The sequence below is a fragment of the Castor canadensis genome, chromosome 17 (genome assembly GCF_047511655.1).
Source record: "Castor canadensis chromosome 17, mCasCan1.hap1v2, whole genome shotgun sequence".
NCBI lineage: Eukaryota > Metazoa > Chordata > Mammalia > Rodentia > Castoridae > Castor > Castor canadensis.
The window spans coordinates 48,443,487-48,459,096 of record NC_133402.1 but is presented as its reverse complement, the minus strand read 5'-3'; the positions used below and the strand labels follow the sequence as shown (position 1 = coordinate 48,459,096).

At 45.2% G+C, this 15,610-nt stretch overlaps 1 pseudogene; it reads right to left on the bottom strand.

Annotated features, from left to right (window-relative positions):
* Positions 1–1,310: 1,310 nt before the first annotated feature.
* LOC141418668 (U6 spliceosomal RNA) lies at positions 1,311–1,411 on the bottom strand (annotated as a pseudogene).
* Between the last annotated feature and the right edge of the window lie 14,199 nt (positions 1,412–15,610).

The window sequence follows — 15,610 nt, the reverse complement described above, 5'->3', positions numbered from 1 at the left end:
GGAACTATTTGCGTGGGCTGGCTTTGAACTGCCATCCTCCTGATCTCTACCTCCTGAGTAGCTAGGATTATAGGGGGTAAGCCACTGGTGCTGGTTCTTAAGATCAGAAAAGAGAACTGGGCACAGCAGTGTACATCTGTAGTCCCAGCTACTCAGGAGGATGAGGCAGGAGGATTACTTGAGTCCTGGAATTTGAGGCCAGCCTGTATAACACAGTGAGTCCCTGTCTCAAAAAAGAAAAAGGAAAAAAAAAAAGAAAGAAAGAGGGAGAGAAGGAGGGAGGGAAGGAAGGAAGGAAGGAAGGAAGGAAGGAAGGAAGGAGGGAGGGAAGGAGGGAGAGAGGGAGGAAGGAAAGGAAGGAAAGAAGATTTTAAAAAAGAATAGAAAACACATCAGAAAAAGAGTTCTTTAATAAACTCCGCACCTTGCTTCTTTCTGCAGAAGGGCATCCTCACTATTAAAGGGGTTACCGTGGTTATGCCAGGGTAACTCCTGTCCCACTCCCTGTTCACATGGTGCTGGTACCATGGAAGGACAACAGCTCTGTGTCCCCCTCTGTAAAAGGTACACATTGTGTGCTACAGGGAAAATGCTTGGAAGCGCCTGGAACCCAGAGCTGTCACTCCACGGCAGCTTATTTGTCATCACCAGGGTTGACTTCTCTCCCAAACACCAAGCTTTCCAATCTCCAAAGCAATTCAGTTTCTGTTTGAAGGTCACAGCAAGGTCTCATGTTCCTTTTTGCCCTGCTGGCCTTTCCTGTTTCTCTTCCTGTCTCCCTATTCATCCTCCGGTCCAGTGAGACTTCTCAGCATTCCTCAGCAACTTGGCTGTGACGGCTCTCTGACATGAATATGCCATTTATGCCCATGTACCCCAAACATGCTGTTCCCTCGTGTGAATAAACCTTTCCCTCCCTTCTCTGCACAGCAAACTCCTGCCAATCCTTTTTGTCTGGTTCAATCCTCTTCCTTCTCCAAAGCTTTCTCAGATTCTCCTGGGCAGTGTGACTGACTCCTTCCTCTGCTCTCTTGGAGCTGTCTATACAATTATTATTACTATTATTGTTATTATTATTATTGGTGCTGGCATTTGAACTCAGGGCTTCATGCTTTGCTAGGCAGCCGATCTATCACTTGAGCCACTTCACTAGCCCTATATTTATTTATGAAGGGTTTTTCAAGATAGGGTCAAGCAAACTATTTGCCAGGGCTGGCTTCAGGCCATGATCCTCCTGAGTAGCTAGGATTAGAGGTATAAGCCACCAGCGCCTGGCCCTTTTTTTTTTGTTGTGGCTATTTTAATTTACTTATTATATGGAATACTTCACAAATTTGTGTGTCATCCTTGTGTAAGGGGCCATGTTATTCTTCTCTGTATTGTTCCAAATTTCACTATTTGTCAAGTGCCAAAGCCAGCACTTGCATTGGTTAATTTTGAGGCAGGGTCTGCTGTTTGTCTGGGGTAGCCTGAAATTGTGATCCCCCTGATCTCAGCCTCTTGAGGAGCTAGGATTATAGGTGTGAGCCACTAGTGCCTGGCTCGTCCATACAATCATATGCTTTCTTTTTTCTGTCATTTCTGTCTGTGCATTTCTTTAACATTTCTGGCTCTCCTTACTCTCCATAGAGTTCACATTAGAAAAACTGAGGTTGGTAGAGCAGTTGTAACATGTTTTAGGCTATCAGACTATGGGGAACAGGCTTATCCCCTAGAACCTGCAGCTCTCCTGGGGTCTGTTTGTTGGAATGTTCAACATCAGACTCGATGACCCCTCCCAAAGTTGATGTCCAGGCACAAGCCACATCCTGCTCCTAAGTGTCCAGACTTCACTGCTCCTGGGGGCCAGCCCATGAATCCTGCCCGTACACTCGGGCGGGGTAGGCCCGGACATTGTGTGTCTCCATGCCTGTGCAGGACAAGGCAATATGTTCAGGACCAGCTCAAAGGCCAGGAATGTTTCTGAACAACTTTGGCCATCAGAAGTCTTGGATCCTGCTAGGTGGCATGGTTCAAGTGGGAGAGCAACTACTTAACCAGCTAGAGGGCCTGAGTTCAAACCCTAGTACCACTGGAAAAAAAAAAAGTAGAATTAGATCCTGGCTCTGAGGCCTCCACTCCCACCACCAGCAGCATTGGGACCCTGCTGGAAAGATTCCTTATTTTTGCCTTTAATTAAGGACAAATGTGTATAGGTCTCCCCATCCACCCCAATTCAGACCAGGGCACAGCATATCTAGTATTCTACATGGTCCCAAATAGATCCTTTGAACACTTTCCTATGCTGGGGACTTTCCCATTCTGAGTCTCACTTCCTCCAGGGAGAAGCTGACCCTTTATTCCCCAGCCTCTTTATAGCTGGTGCACCACCGATGCCCTAGGCCCTGCTCCATTGTTGACAGCTAAGAACCCGGGTGGACACGGCCATTATTCAGATACTATACTTTATTCTGGGCAGGCTCCTAGAAAAGAGATGAGTCAGAGCTGTCTCTGCCTTCCAGGATCCCACAAGGAGAGGAGGCAGCCACAAAAACAAGTACCTCTAATAGGCACTGAAGAAAACTCTACCATGAGGGGAGGTGTCCGGTGTTCTGGGAGCATCAATTATGGAGACTTGCAGGGAGGGGCCCCGTCTTACTCATTCATTAGTTATCCCATCCTCTGACAGTGAAGTGTCCTATAAAGTGAACTGGATTGAACATCAGAACCTAAGACTGAATGTGGTGATAGCACTTTTTAATTGGTACCATGGACAAATCAGCACATCCTCAAAGGTTTTGCTTTATTATCCCTGCACTGAAGGATGTGGGAAGACAAAACAAGGCAAAACACAAGTTTAAAAATGTCAAAAACTGACTGGGTGCCGGTGGCCCATGCCTGTAATCCTAGCTACTCAGGAGGCATCGATCAGGAGAATCATGGCTCAAAGCCTGCCTGGGCGAATAGTTCTCCAGACCCTATCTCAAAAACACGCATCACAAAAAGCGGGGAGCAGGGGCTGGTGGAGTGGCTCAAAATGTAGGCTCTGAGTTCGAGTGCCAGTACTGCAGAAAAAAATGGTCAAAAACTGTACAAATCTTCTCTTTCATTTTTTCTTTTTTTTAAGATTTGGATACCCTGTTGGCACTTAGAAGTTTCTGTCGAGTGGATGAATGACCAAGATGAATGACCAAAATGAATGGATAAACCAATGGACGAATGAATGAACAGTAGGCACTCAGAAAATGCTTTATCAAAAATAAAACACGAGCTGGGAGTCAGTAGCTCATGTTCTAATGGTAGCTACTTGGGAAGCTGAGATGGGGAGGATCGTGGTTTGGGGTCAGCCTAGGCAAATAGTTTGTGAGACCCTATCTTCAAAATAACCAGAGCAAATGGACTGGAGGTGTGACTGAAGTGGTAAAGTGCCTGCTTTGCAAGTGCTTGCTTTGCAAGTTCAAAGCCCTGAGTTCACGCCCCAATCCCACCAAAAAATAAATAAAACAAAACATGAACAAGAAAACTGCCACTTTAGGCACACTTCTTATCAGCTAATGAACTGAACTTCACATACGTTCCCTCAATCTTAGCAGTAATCTTATGAGATGATGGCTATCTATTTTATAAATGAGGAAACTCAAGTCAGAGATGGTAAACAATTTGCCAACGTCACACAGATAGCAGGTGGTAGGGCTGGGATTCACACACAGCAAGCCTTTATACTTGTCCACATGCTATAATCCTTTCCACACTATATGTATAGGCATATGGTTTTCTATTGTTGTTTTTGTTTATTGTTTGTTGTTTAATTTATTGTTTTTCATTTATTTATTTGTGGTACTGGGGTTTGAACTCAGGGCCTCAACCTTGATAAGCAGGCACTCTACTACTTGAGCCATTCCACCAGCCTTTTTTTGGGTTGGTTATTTTGGAGACAGGGTCTTTTGAACTATTTGCTTGCTCTGGCCTTGAACCACAATCCTCCTGATCTCTGCCTCCTGAGTAGTTAGGATTACATGCATGAGTCACTGGTGCCAGTTTTTCTTTCTTTCCTTTTTTGTGGTACTGGTTTGAACTCAAAGCCTACACCTTGAGCCACTCCACCAGCACCCCCCTTTTTCTTTGTGAAGGGTTTTTTTTGAGATAGGGTCTCTCACACTATTTGTCTGGGCTAGCTTTTACCACGATCCTCCTGATTTCTGCCTCCTAAGTAGCTAGGATTACAGGTGTGAGACCCTGGCACTCCACCTAGCTCCTGGCTTTGTTTTTTTGTTTTTATTTTTGTTAGGACTGGGGTTTGAACTCAAGAGCTTCATGCTTTCAAAGCAGGCATTCTACTGCTTGAGCCACACCTCTAATCTTTGTTTTTTGGTGCTGGGGATGGAACCCAGGATCTTGCACATACGAGGCAAGCGATCTACCAATGAGATACACCCTTAGCCCCAGGGATGTAATTTCAAACTAAGTCATCCAACCTGTTATTACTACATAAAGTGCAACTTATCTCTGGTGTATGGCCTCTGACTTGATGAATCTGGGGCACAAGTCCAGAGTGGCAGCCCCTGAGAGGTCTTTATTTCCATCTCACTGGTGCCATCTCTCCCTCTGTATTCCTCTGACCTGCATAGCCCAGATGGCCTCCACAGCAGGTAACCCCAACCTCTGCTATTGTCTCAGCTTTCCCAGGAGACAGGCAGGATGGACAGCATCACCCCAGGCATAGGTAAGGACCTGAGGTCATTGCTGCTGCATGTCTGCACAGAAACCTAGATCTTTGGATCTGAGGCCAGACCTCTTCTTCCAAATGACATGGCCTACGATCTGAGCTCAGAGATTCACTGAACTGAAGAGAGGAAACAGCCTCTGGCTTAGAGCAAAGGGTATTGGAGACTTTGTCTTTGCTTTATTGGCTCCTTTGGGCCTTACAAGGGACTGTGTTTAGTACAGGATAGAGCTTTGGTGGCCTTGTCATGTGTCCTTCCATAAGCCCCCATAGAAAGTCTTTGTAAGTTCAAGGTCAGCCTAGACTATATAGTGAGACCCAGTGACTTACGTGGGAGAGTGCCTGCCTAGTAAGTATGAGGCCCTGAGTTCAAAACCCAGTACCATCATGCATACAAAAAAAGGAGAGTATAGGTATTTTAGACATGAAGCCTGCCTACCCAGAGAAGCCAAATAACAGTAAAGCAAAGAATGGGGGGGAGTAGAAGAAGGCAGTATTTGGGTCCTGGGTTTGCTCTGACTCACTGTGCACATAGGCAGGATGCTAGTTTTTGACCAAACTGTCCCTACTCCAAAGGGACAACCCTGCCATAGTGATGAGGGATGAGAAGCCCAGGATTTTCAAGAGATCTGGGTCAATCCTGTTTTTATTCTTCTCCCTACTGGCCGCTTTGAGAAGTTTAATTTAACTGAAAGGCAAAGTCCTCTAAATCACCAGCTCTAAATCAAAGCATAATATTTAGGGCAATGAAGGGAAGGACCATGACAATGGGTGAGGTGGGGCTGTAGGATGACAGGGCCTGGGAGGGGATCTGGGTTTGACCTCAATCGGTTACCTGCTGTTGGGAGAAGCTAGAACTCCTATTAACTTTTTTTTTTTTAAGGTAGGCTGAAGATCAAGCCCAGAGCCCTCCTCTATGCTAGGGAAGTGCTCTACCACTAAGCTACCCTCCCACCATTAGCCCTTTCAAATTGATCCTTTGCCTAATACCTCCTAACAGACTGCAGACTGGGAGAGGAGGGCTAGACAATTATAACTTATCCTTTAAAATGGCATCTGAAAACATACATCCCCACAAAAACAGGTACATGAATTATTCATAGCAGCTTTGTTCCTAATACTAAAAACTGAAAGCAACTCAGGTATCTATCACTGGTGAGTGGATAAACAAACTGTGATAGATCCATACTGTGGACTATTATGCAACAGTAAATAGGAATGAATTACTAATACATTGATGAACCTTGAAAACATTATGCTGACTTAAAGACACCAAAGTCCGTATAGTGTAAGACCCTATGGGTATGAAATTTCTAGAAATAGGAAAACTTAGAGGCAGAAAATAGTTCAGAGGTTACCTGGATCTGGGAGTGGGATTGGGAGTTGATCAAAAGTGGACATAAAGGAAGTTTTTGGGGGGTCACAGGAATGTTCTACAACTGGATGCTGGTGATGGTTATATAGACAACTGCAAATTGACTAGGAATCATCAAACTGTACCCCTAAAATGGAGAAATTTTACAGTATGGAAATTATATGTCATTGAAGTTATTAAAACTATATGAAATCCTTCATATATAACAAGTCCATCACAGAACACTGTGGAGTGCCCTGCTGGGAGCAGAAGGTATATCTGACAGCTCTTTTACTTCCTCTCCACAGGGCCCTGAACACTTCCTCACACACAGGTTCTCAAAGTATTGGTCCCGGAGCACCACCCCCCAGGAGTTTGTTAGAAATGTTATCTGAGACCTGGCCTAGACCTGCTGAAACACCAGAGGTTCTGGTGGTGCAACCCAGAACACAATTGTGCATGACCCTGAGGGGTATCTGCCTAGGGCTCAAGTCTGAGAGCTGAGGTCTAATGGAAGAACAAGGTGTGGGTGGCAGGGTGCATTCTGTGATCAGAAGCCTCCCAAAGTCCTTGTGTCCCTCAGGGAAGAATCCCATAGCAGGACACATGAGTGTAAATGGAGTTTATTAAAAGTTAAGGAAGGAAAATACAAAAGAGAGCAGGTGGAATCTGGAGGCAGAGAGAGAGAGGAGAGAGAGAGAGAGAGAGAGAGAGAGAGAGAGAGAGAGAGAGCACTTCTCTTCTCCAGGTGCTTTTAAAACTTACAAAAAACAAAAACAAAAAAAAAAAAACCTTGCACTAAGGCCTGCACCAATGGCTCACCTGTAATCCTAGCTATTCAAGGCAGAAGAGATCAGGAGGATCACTGTTTGAAGCCAGCCCAGACAAATAGTTCATGAGACCTATCTCGAAAAAACCCACCACAAAAAAAGTGTTGGTAGAGTGGCTCAAGGTGTAAGCCTTGAATTCAAACCCCAGTACTGCAAAAACAAACAAACAAACAGAAAAAAAACCAAAAACTTACCCTAATCTATGTGAAGGGAGGAACCTGGTGATTCCCATCCAATAATCAATGACTGGAGGGGTATGAGTGGTTCCCGAGCCAGGTGAGGGTGGTCCCTGAGCCAGAGCCTGGTCAATTTGAAATGCAATATTTTTCTGAGCCCCGAACTTTCCCTAATTTTAGTCTTTCTCAAAGGGACATCAGGAAGATCAGTTATGTCATCACCTATTACGTGCAGCCACCTGGCATGGGCGAATCATATCGTCCTCACACTTACACTTGGGATGACCATTTTATTGGTCCCATTTTGTAGACAAGGAATCAGAGGTTCAGAGAAGCTCAAAGACTTGAAAACTCGAATCAAACTTTCAAGTTTCTGAGCCAAAGCACGCCAGCTCCATTACTGCAACATGAGCGACATTCCCAGTGCCTGGACACTTAGGGAGGGCACCATGGACTACAATAAGCACAGCTCCTTCAGGTTTTACCTTGGAACAAAATGTGGCTGGGTATTTTCCTCAAGGCTCAGACAGTGGCCTCTGTTTAAGGTTATATTGTTTACTCCAAAGGGATGAGGGGGTGGGGGACTTAGAACTAGCTGCTTGGACAGAAGCCCAGGAGGTTGTAGCTCAGTTCCTTGGAAGCCTGGAATGTGAAGGGTTGGGGACACAGGGAGTGTGGAACTCAGAGATCCTGGCCAGGGAGCCTGAGGGCTTCTGGGGACCCGGGAGGGCGGGTCTGTGGTTTCCAGATGCATGGATGACATAATGTCTGCCTGTTTTGCAGACACCAGTTCTGCTAGAGTGGCTCTTCCAAGTAGCAGGGCCACAGGCCCTGCCCTAGCTTTGGCCAACTGCTCAGGGAGTAAAAGCTTCCTCCTCAAGCTGTTCAGAAAACTGAGGCCCACCTGCTGGGGCTCCCTGCTTAATCCCAGGGCTGCTCAAATTTTGGGCTACCCCATGCGGGGGTCACTTCCTTTCATTATGCAACACCGATTGCTGCTGCGTGATTGCAGGCCTTGCGTGGCCCTCCTAGAAGCTCCCATCATGGTCATTGTTGACTGTCAGATTTAGTCAAATAGGGAAGCTCTTCTGGCTTGTGCAAGGCCAAGACCAGAATCCAGAAGCCCTGGCACTATTCAATAATACTCCCTATCATGAGTGTAGAGTTATCTTACAAAATGCTTGCATGCATTATTTCCTTTGACCTTCTCAGGAACTTTCTGAGACTGAAGGGTCATGACTGCTGTGTTTATGTATGAGCAATTTGGGGTTTATAGAGTTTAACTGACATGCTCAAGATCACCTACTAGTAAATGACACACTAGTGATCGTGATCAGATGCTGTGGCCCAGAATTGATTGCTTTGTGCCTCATTCCTGATAAAATGAGCAATGCCCCCATTCCCAGAAGCTGGAGAGGAGCCTCAGAGCAATCATATTACGGGTAGCCCTTCAGGTGCTGTCTTGGAACAAACTGGGTATTCTTGCTCCTTGGACAGACAGGGTCCTCTTCCATAACCTTCTCCAGCCTAAATTGGGCAATGAATCCTGAACTTGAGCAGGTGACAGGACAAGAACTGTTTGTGACCACTGAGGTCCACAGGCAGCTTGGAAATGGATATCTACTCCTGTCTGCTATGTTCTTTTACATCAGGGTTTTTTGGGGGTTTTTTCCACATGTTATAGATGACAAAATTCCATAATTCATCACACCCCATCTATTTGTTCCTTCTACAGAGCACAGAGCTAGAACATGACAGTGATGATAATGATGATACCACTTGCCAAGGACACACTGGGTCCTGGTGCTTTCATACAAATCACCTGAAGTCCTCTGCAATACATACTTCTCTCTCAGGGTTCTTTTGTTTTGTTGAGATAGCATCTCATTATGTAGGCCATACTGGTCTCAAACTTGTAATCCTCCTGTCTCAGCCCCACCCCCACCCCTGAGGGCTAGAATTACAGGCACACACCACCACACCAAGCTCCCTTCTGTACTGTTTTCAAGGAAGGATGCTAAACATATCTGTGAATCTCAGATCTGGGATAGGCAGGTACAGCATGATGCTTTTTGGGACCTCAGCCAAGTTCTCTGGGGTAGGGGCTTTGATTCATAAACCAGTTAGACATGCCCCTTGGCACTGGTTTTCTCACCTGGGTGCCCTGGAGAGCCAAACCCAGTTGTACACTCTTCTCTGTGAGCTTATGTTCTCTGAACATAAGTGCTGATTGTCTGGGATTCCCCACTGGTATCAGTACTGATCTCTGGCTGAGTTCTGGGGTGATGTGTGCCTGGGAAAATGCCCAGAGGTGGCTTTCACCCAGCTGGCTTAACCAGGGAGGGGAGTGCCCTATCTTGATACAGGAGTCAGATGTGTGCTCCTAGTCTCACATTCCAAGTTCATCTACTTGTCCCTTGTGATGGATTCCCAGGGTCAGGTCAGGGTGCTGACCAAAAGCTACCTTCCTTCTCTATCTAGGGAATTCACAGTCCATTCATTCCTTCTGCGCAAAGGAGAGATGGAGGCAAAGCCCTTTAGGTCTTTTCTTTCTTATTTTTTTTGGCAGTACTGGCATTTGAACTCAGGGCTTCATGCTTGCTAAGCAGGTGTTCTAACGCTTGAGCCATACCTCTAGCCCCCCCCAGCATTTTTGTTTGTTTATTTGCTTTTGGTGGGACAAGAGTTTGAACTCAGGGTTTCACACCTGCAAAGCAGGTGCTCTACCACTTAAGCCACCCCCGCCCCCCGTCCGTTTTCCTTTGGTTATTTTGGAGATAGGATCTCATGAACTATATTTGCCTGGGCTGGACTTGAACTGTGATCTTCCCTGTCTCAGTCTCCCAAATAGGAAGAATTACAATGAACCTGACTAAACAGATACTTAACTCAGTTTCCTAAATAATCCAAAGTATGATAAAATTAGCAGAAAACACAAACAATTATCTTGATAAATTATAAAATCCTTTAGGCCAGTTTTAGCAAATATTACTAAGAGCAGAATACTTTCAGAACAGATAATTAGGTGCTAGTTTTACATCAGTGCATTAATTTTTTTTAATTTTATTTTTTGGTGGTACTGGGGTTTGAAGTCAGGGCCTCATGCTTTCTAGGCAGGTGCTCTACCACTTGAGCCACTCTGCCATCAGTGCATTAAGTTTTGATCTTAGAAAAAAATTTTAGATAACTCTTATATTATAGCCATATTAATCACACACATAAACCTTTTAGAAGCACCATCTTTTCTATATATATTTATTATTTTTAATAAATATTGAAAGGTCTAAATTCAGATATTAGAACCAGAAAGTAAAAACTCAAAAACCGGACCAGCTAGTTTCCCTACCACCACCTTTTAGATGTTTTTTTTTTTTAATTTTTGGTGGTACAGGGATTTGAACTCAGAGCCTCATCCTTGCTAGGCAGGCACTCTACCACTTGAGCCACTATGCCAGCCCTTTTAGATGTTAAGATACAAGAACAAGGAGACATAAAGGGGTTATCTGGTTGGGTGTTGGTGGCTCATGCCTGTAATCCTAGATATTCAAGAGGCAGAGATCAGGAGGATTCCAGCATGGGAAAATAGTTCCACGAAATCATATCTTGAAAAAACCCATCACAAAAAAGGTCTGGTGGAATGGCTAAAGTTATAGGCCCTGAGTTCAAATCACAGCAATGCAAAAAACAAAAACAAACAAACAGAAAAACCAAAAAAAACTGGGCGGGGGGGGGGGAGTGAGTATCTGCATCTGTCTTCCCCTCTGAGATATTAAGAGTTGCAAGCCTCTTTCAGGGGGTAGAGAAACAGACAAATGGAAGACGTGTTTTATAAGAGAAAGTCCTAAAACTCACCTATTGTCCCTGTGTTTTGGATAGGCCTAGATCACATCTCCATGTTTTAAAATTTAAGCAGCACCCATCTTGGGCACCCATATCCATTGTCTAATGATTAGGGGCTACAAGATGACGTGACCAGTGTATTCTCCCAGCTCAGAAAGTATAAAGCTGTTGGGTGTCCATGGCTCATATCTGTAATCTTAGCTACTTGGGAGACTGAAATAGGAAGGATCATGTTTCAAGGCCAGCTTAGGCAAATAGTTCAAGAGACCCATCTCCAAAATAACCAGAGCAAAATGGACTGGAGGCATGATTCAAGCAGTAGAGGGCCTGCGAAGCTGTGAGTTCAAACCCCAGTTCCACCAAAAAAAAAAAAAGTATAAAGGCCACAGATAAAAACCAACATTTTGAGTCTTTACTCCCATTTCCTATGTGAGAAACAAGAAATATTTCTCCCTTCCTGCACCACTACTTCTTTCCGCTTTATAATAAATCTTTGCTAAAACTTCTCAAAAAACCAAAAACAAAACTTAGCCTGGCCATGGTAGTGCACAACTGTAATCCCAGCACTCAGGAGGTTGAGGCAGGAAGATCTCAAGTTCCAGGCTAGAACTACATAGTGAGACCCTGTCTCAAAATATGTAAATAAAACCCCAAACAAAACAAAACCAAACGAAAAACGCTTAGTGGCTCAATACAACAGCAAACATTTATCATCTCTTACAGTTTCTGTGGGCCAGGAATGTGGAGTCTCAAGAACTTCAGTCAGATGTTGGCTGGGGCTGCACCATCTGATGGCTTAACTAAGAACTAGGGATCCCCTTTCAAGGTGGCCCACTCACACAGCTGGCAAGTTGGTGCTGGCTTTGATGGCTACCTCACTTCTTCCAGAGAGACTCTTCCACAGAGCTGCTAAAGTGTCCTTATGACATGGTGACTGACTTCTCCAAGAGTGAGCCATCTGAGAGGAAGCAGCCAGAAGGGAGCTATAATCTTTTTTTATGGCCAAGCCTCCAAAGACATGTGTTAGCCTCTGGCACATTCTATACATTAGAAGTTTGGCTCAAATTCAAGGGGAAGGAAATTAGTCTCCACCTTTGAAAGGGAAAGATGTCAAAGAATTTATGGATGTATTTTAAATCCCACAGAAAGTGAGAGCAGAAAGGTTTGTCTGAACATGTCATGGGCTCTCAGAGCTGAGTGTGACTCCAGAGTCCAGCCTTCTTAATGTTCTGCTATAGAAGAATCAGAGGTAACTTGGACCAGGACAGGTCGCAAGCACACAATGCAAGAACATGACCCTCTCCCCCGCTCCCAGCCCCCCGCCAGGAAGGTGAGGGAAGGCCTCCTGGGGGTGGCATCTGAGCTGCAATCCCACAAATGTCAGGGAGCTAGGTATGGCAGGTACGCCTATAATTCCAGCTACTTGGAAGGCAGAGGTAGGATGATCCAGGTCTGAGAGGTAGCCCAGCAAAGCTAGCCTGGGCAAAGTTAGCTCAATGTGCTACCTGAAAAACAAATTAAAATCGAAAGGACTGGGGTATGGCTCTACTGTTAGAGCCTGCCTAGCAAGGGGGAGTCCCTGAACTCAATACCCAGTACAAAGAAAAGAAAGGGAAGGGAGAAAAGGAGGGAGGGAGGGATCAAGGAAGAGAGAGAGGGAGGGAGGAAAGAAAGATGCATGGTTTGGATGCTCTGTGAACACGTATGGGAGCTAAGATGTGGAAGAACCTCCACCAACCATAGGCGCAAATATTGTATCCACCCTACCTCTGGTGGGACCTTTGGATCCCACTCAGTGTTAATGTACAGCTTTTCAGATGGTGTGAATTTCCCCACAGGAAAGCTATGAGTTTCTTGGGTGGGTTTCGGTATCTCAAAGATTGTGTCTTTGAACTTCCTGAACACCCCCTCTCCCTCACCATTTTTGGGAGCTTCTCCCTATCATCTGTGCTCCTTCCTCTCTGGACATGCTTGTCCTGCATGTATCTTGGAGTTCTTCCATTTGTCTTTTTTTTGGCAGTACTGGGTGTGAACTCAGGGCCTCCCCCTTGCTAGGCAGGCCTCTACCACCCACACCTCCAGCCCAGCCTCTTATCTTTGAGAAAGCCTGGTAGACCCTCCTTGGCCTTGTTTTCTTTCCTCTTGCACCAGTCTCCCCATCTGTGCACCAGCACCTCTGTCAGACTCTCCCTAGCATGAATGTGTTTTACTTTGTTCTAAAAGCCCCTTAGGCCTATGTGGGATCTTGCTGTGGGGATGATATATTTTTAAAAATAGGGCTAGGAAGACACTGAGTTAACTGCTCCTTTTGACACCTTGGTTGTGAAGTTCTTGGATTTGGCTGTGTGACTTTGAGGAAGTTGTATAGCTTTTCTGAGCCTTCAGTTCCTGATCTGTCAAAGGGGAACTAAGTACAGCCTCATTATGAGGATGAAAGGTGATGGTGTGTGTAAGACTTTCAGCTCTTTATATAACTCAGGAAGGACTCAGATAATGGGGTATTTCTGTCCTGTCCTTGCAGGGCTGGGGTGAGAACTGGAAACAAGGTGTCGTAGCTACTGGATATAGTTGGGCTGTGATTATTGCGGGATCTTTGTGGGTAAATTATTACATGCTTCCTCTGAACTTAGAGAACTTCAGGGAAGGTGTGCAGGAAAGGAGCTCCTGTAGTGTGGCAAGCCCCAGGCTAGGCGCTTTCACAGGTTAAGTTCCTGTTCTTTGTCACAATCAAGGATGGTAGAAAGTGTTACCCCTTTCACACACTCAGCCCCTGAGGCTTCGAGTCCCTGACCTGTTGCTGGTGGAGTGGTTCAAGTGGTAGAATGCTTGTCTAGCAAGTTTGAGGCTCTGAGTTCAACTCCCCAGTACAGCAAAAAAAAAAAATTCAGAAACTCTGACCTGTTCCCTGTTCTACCAAACCCCAGCCAGGAACTGGGGCTGGTCACTATAATGACATCTTGATGGGGGAGGAAGAAGGTAAGACAGGTGGCTGGATAGGATGGAGTTAGGGCTCTGTAATCAAAGACTTCTGCAAATCAAGGAGAAAATGAACATTTGAAAGCCTGAGGCTGGTTTCTACAAGACAGTGTGGAAGAGGTCTTGAAATTGAAAGGAAGCCTAAGAACAATCAGGCCATGAGGAACCTGGGGTGCAGAGAGGGAAGGTGGCAAGAGCAGGCCTGGAAACGAGGTTTCCTAATTCCCAGAGTTCTTGTTCTTGAGTTGCATCTCTGGGTGATGGCTCAGGGCCAGAAGGGCGGTCCACAGACTGCCCACAGCTTCAAAAGGGAACAGGATGTCTTCGGGAAGATCAGAATCCCCAGAGAACTGGACATTAAAACAAACTGGAGATTAAAACAAATCTTGCTGATTTGCCTCTGGGAAGGTCATGTCATGACCATTTTTGTCACATAAATTGTCCCCATTGTCAGCTTGTTAATAAAAGCAACAGAGGTGGGAGTGTATGGTCCTGTAGTCCCAGGTCTTCAGGAGGCAGAGGCAAGAGGATTGCTTGAGGCCAGGAATTTGAGGCCAGCCTGGGCAACACAGCAAGACTTTGTTGAAATAAAGGAAGAAAGAAAGGAGGGAGGAAGGAAGGAAGGAAGGAAGGAAGGAAGGCTTTGCCATTTCCCCCTTTCTCTCCCTCCCTCCTCTACCCAGCCAGTCCTCACCCAGTTCTCTCTCTCTCTCTCTCTCTCTCTCTCTCTCTCTGAGGCTCCCTATGGTCGGCTAAATCACACCCAGATGCTCATATGTTTTCCAAGGCCTTCCAAGCCACAGCCTCCTCTCCTGACACTCCGCTTTTCAAAGTTTCTCTGCTCACTTATGGCTTCCCAGATGGGCCTGGCATTTTCATCTTGCTCTTGTTTTGTTTAAATAGAATATCCTTTCCCTCTTCCTCTGCCTTCAAAAGCTTAGCATTTCAGACCCAGTTCCTAGGACTCCTCCTCTGTGACTCTCTCCTTGACCTCCACTGCTGTCCCTCCCAGCAAAAATAATTACTGTTTGCAAGCTGGCTTTTTCTCTATCATACCATTCACCAAAGTCCAGTCTGAACTGTATAGTATTGTGTATGAATGTCTTTCCCTGTCAACTTATTCGGAAACATTTCAAATACTCAGCAAGGCTGAATTTTATAGTTCACACTCATATCTTTCATATCCACTCTAGCACCTTGTTTCTACTGTTAACTTTATCCTACTTGCTTTTGTTTTGTTTTGTTGTTGAGACAGGGTATCTCTATGTAGCCCAGGCTTGGTCAGAACTTGCTATGTAGCTGAGGCTGTCCTTGAACTGAACTCTTGATCCCCTGACTTGGCCTCCTGAATGCTGAATTACATGAGCATGGCACTATGCCCAGTTTATCCTACTTGTTTTTATCACATCTCTAACCATCTTTCCATGCTTCTATTCTTCTAATTTTTTGGGGAGGGGTGGATACTGGAGTTTGAACTCAGGGCCGTGCTTGCTAAAGCAGTACCACTTGGGCTGTAGCCCTTTTTGCTTTATTTTATTTTTTCAAACTTTTTAAAAATTATTGTTGTACTAGGAGCACATTGTGACATTTACAAAAGTTCTTACAATATAGCATAGTTGAATTCACCCCCTCCATCATTCTCCTTTATCCCCCTCCCCTATTCCTGGAATAGTTTCAACAAGTCACATTTTTCCACTTTCATACATGAGTATGTAATATTTCCTCTATATTC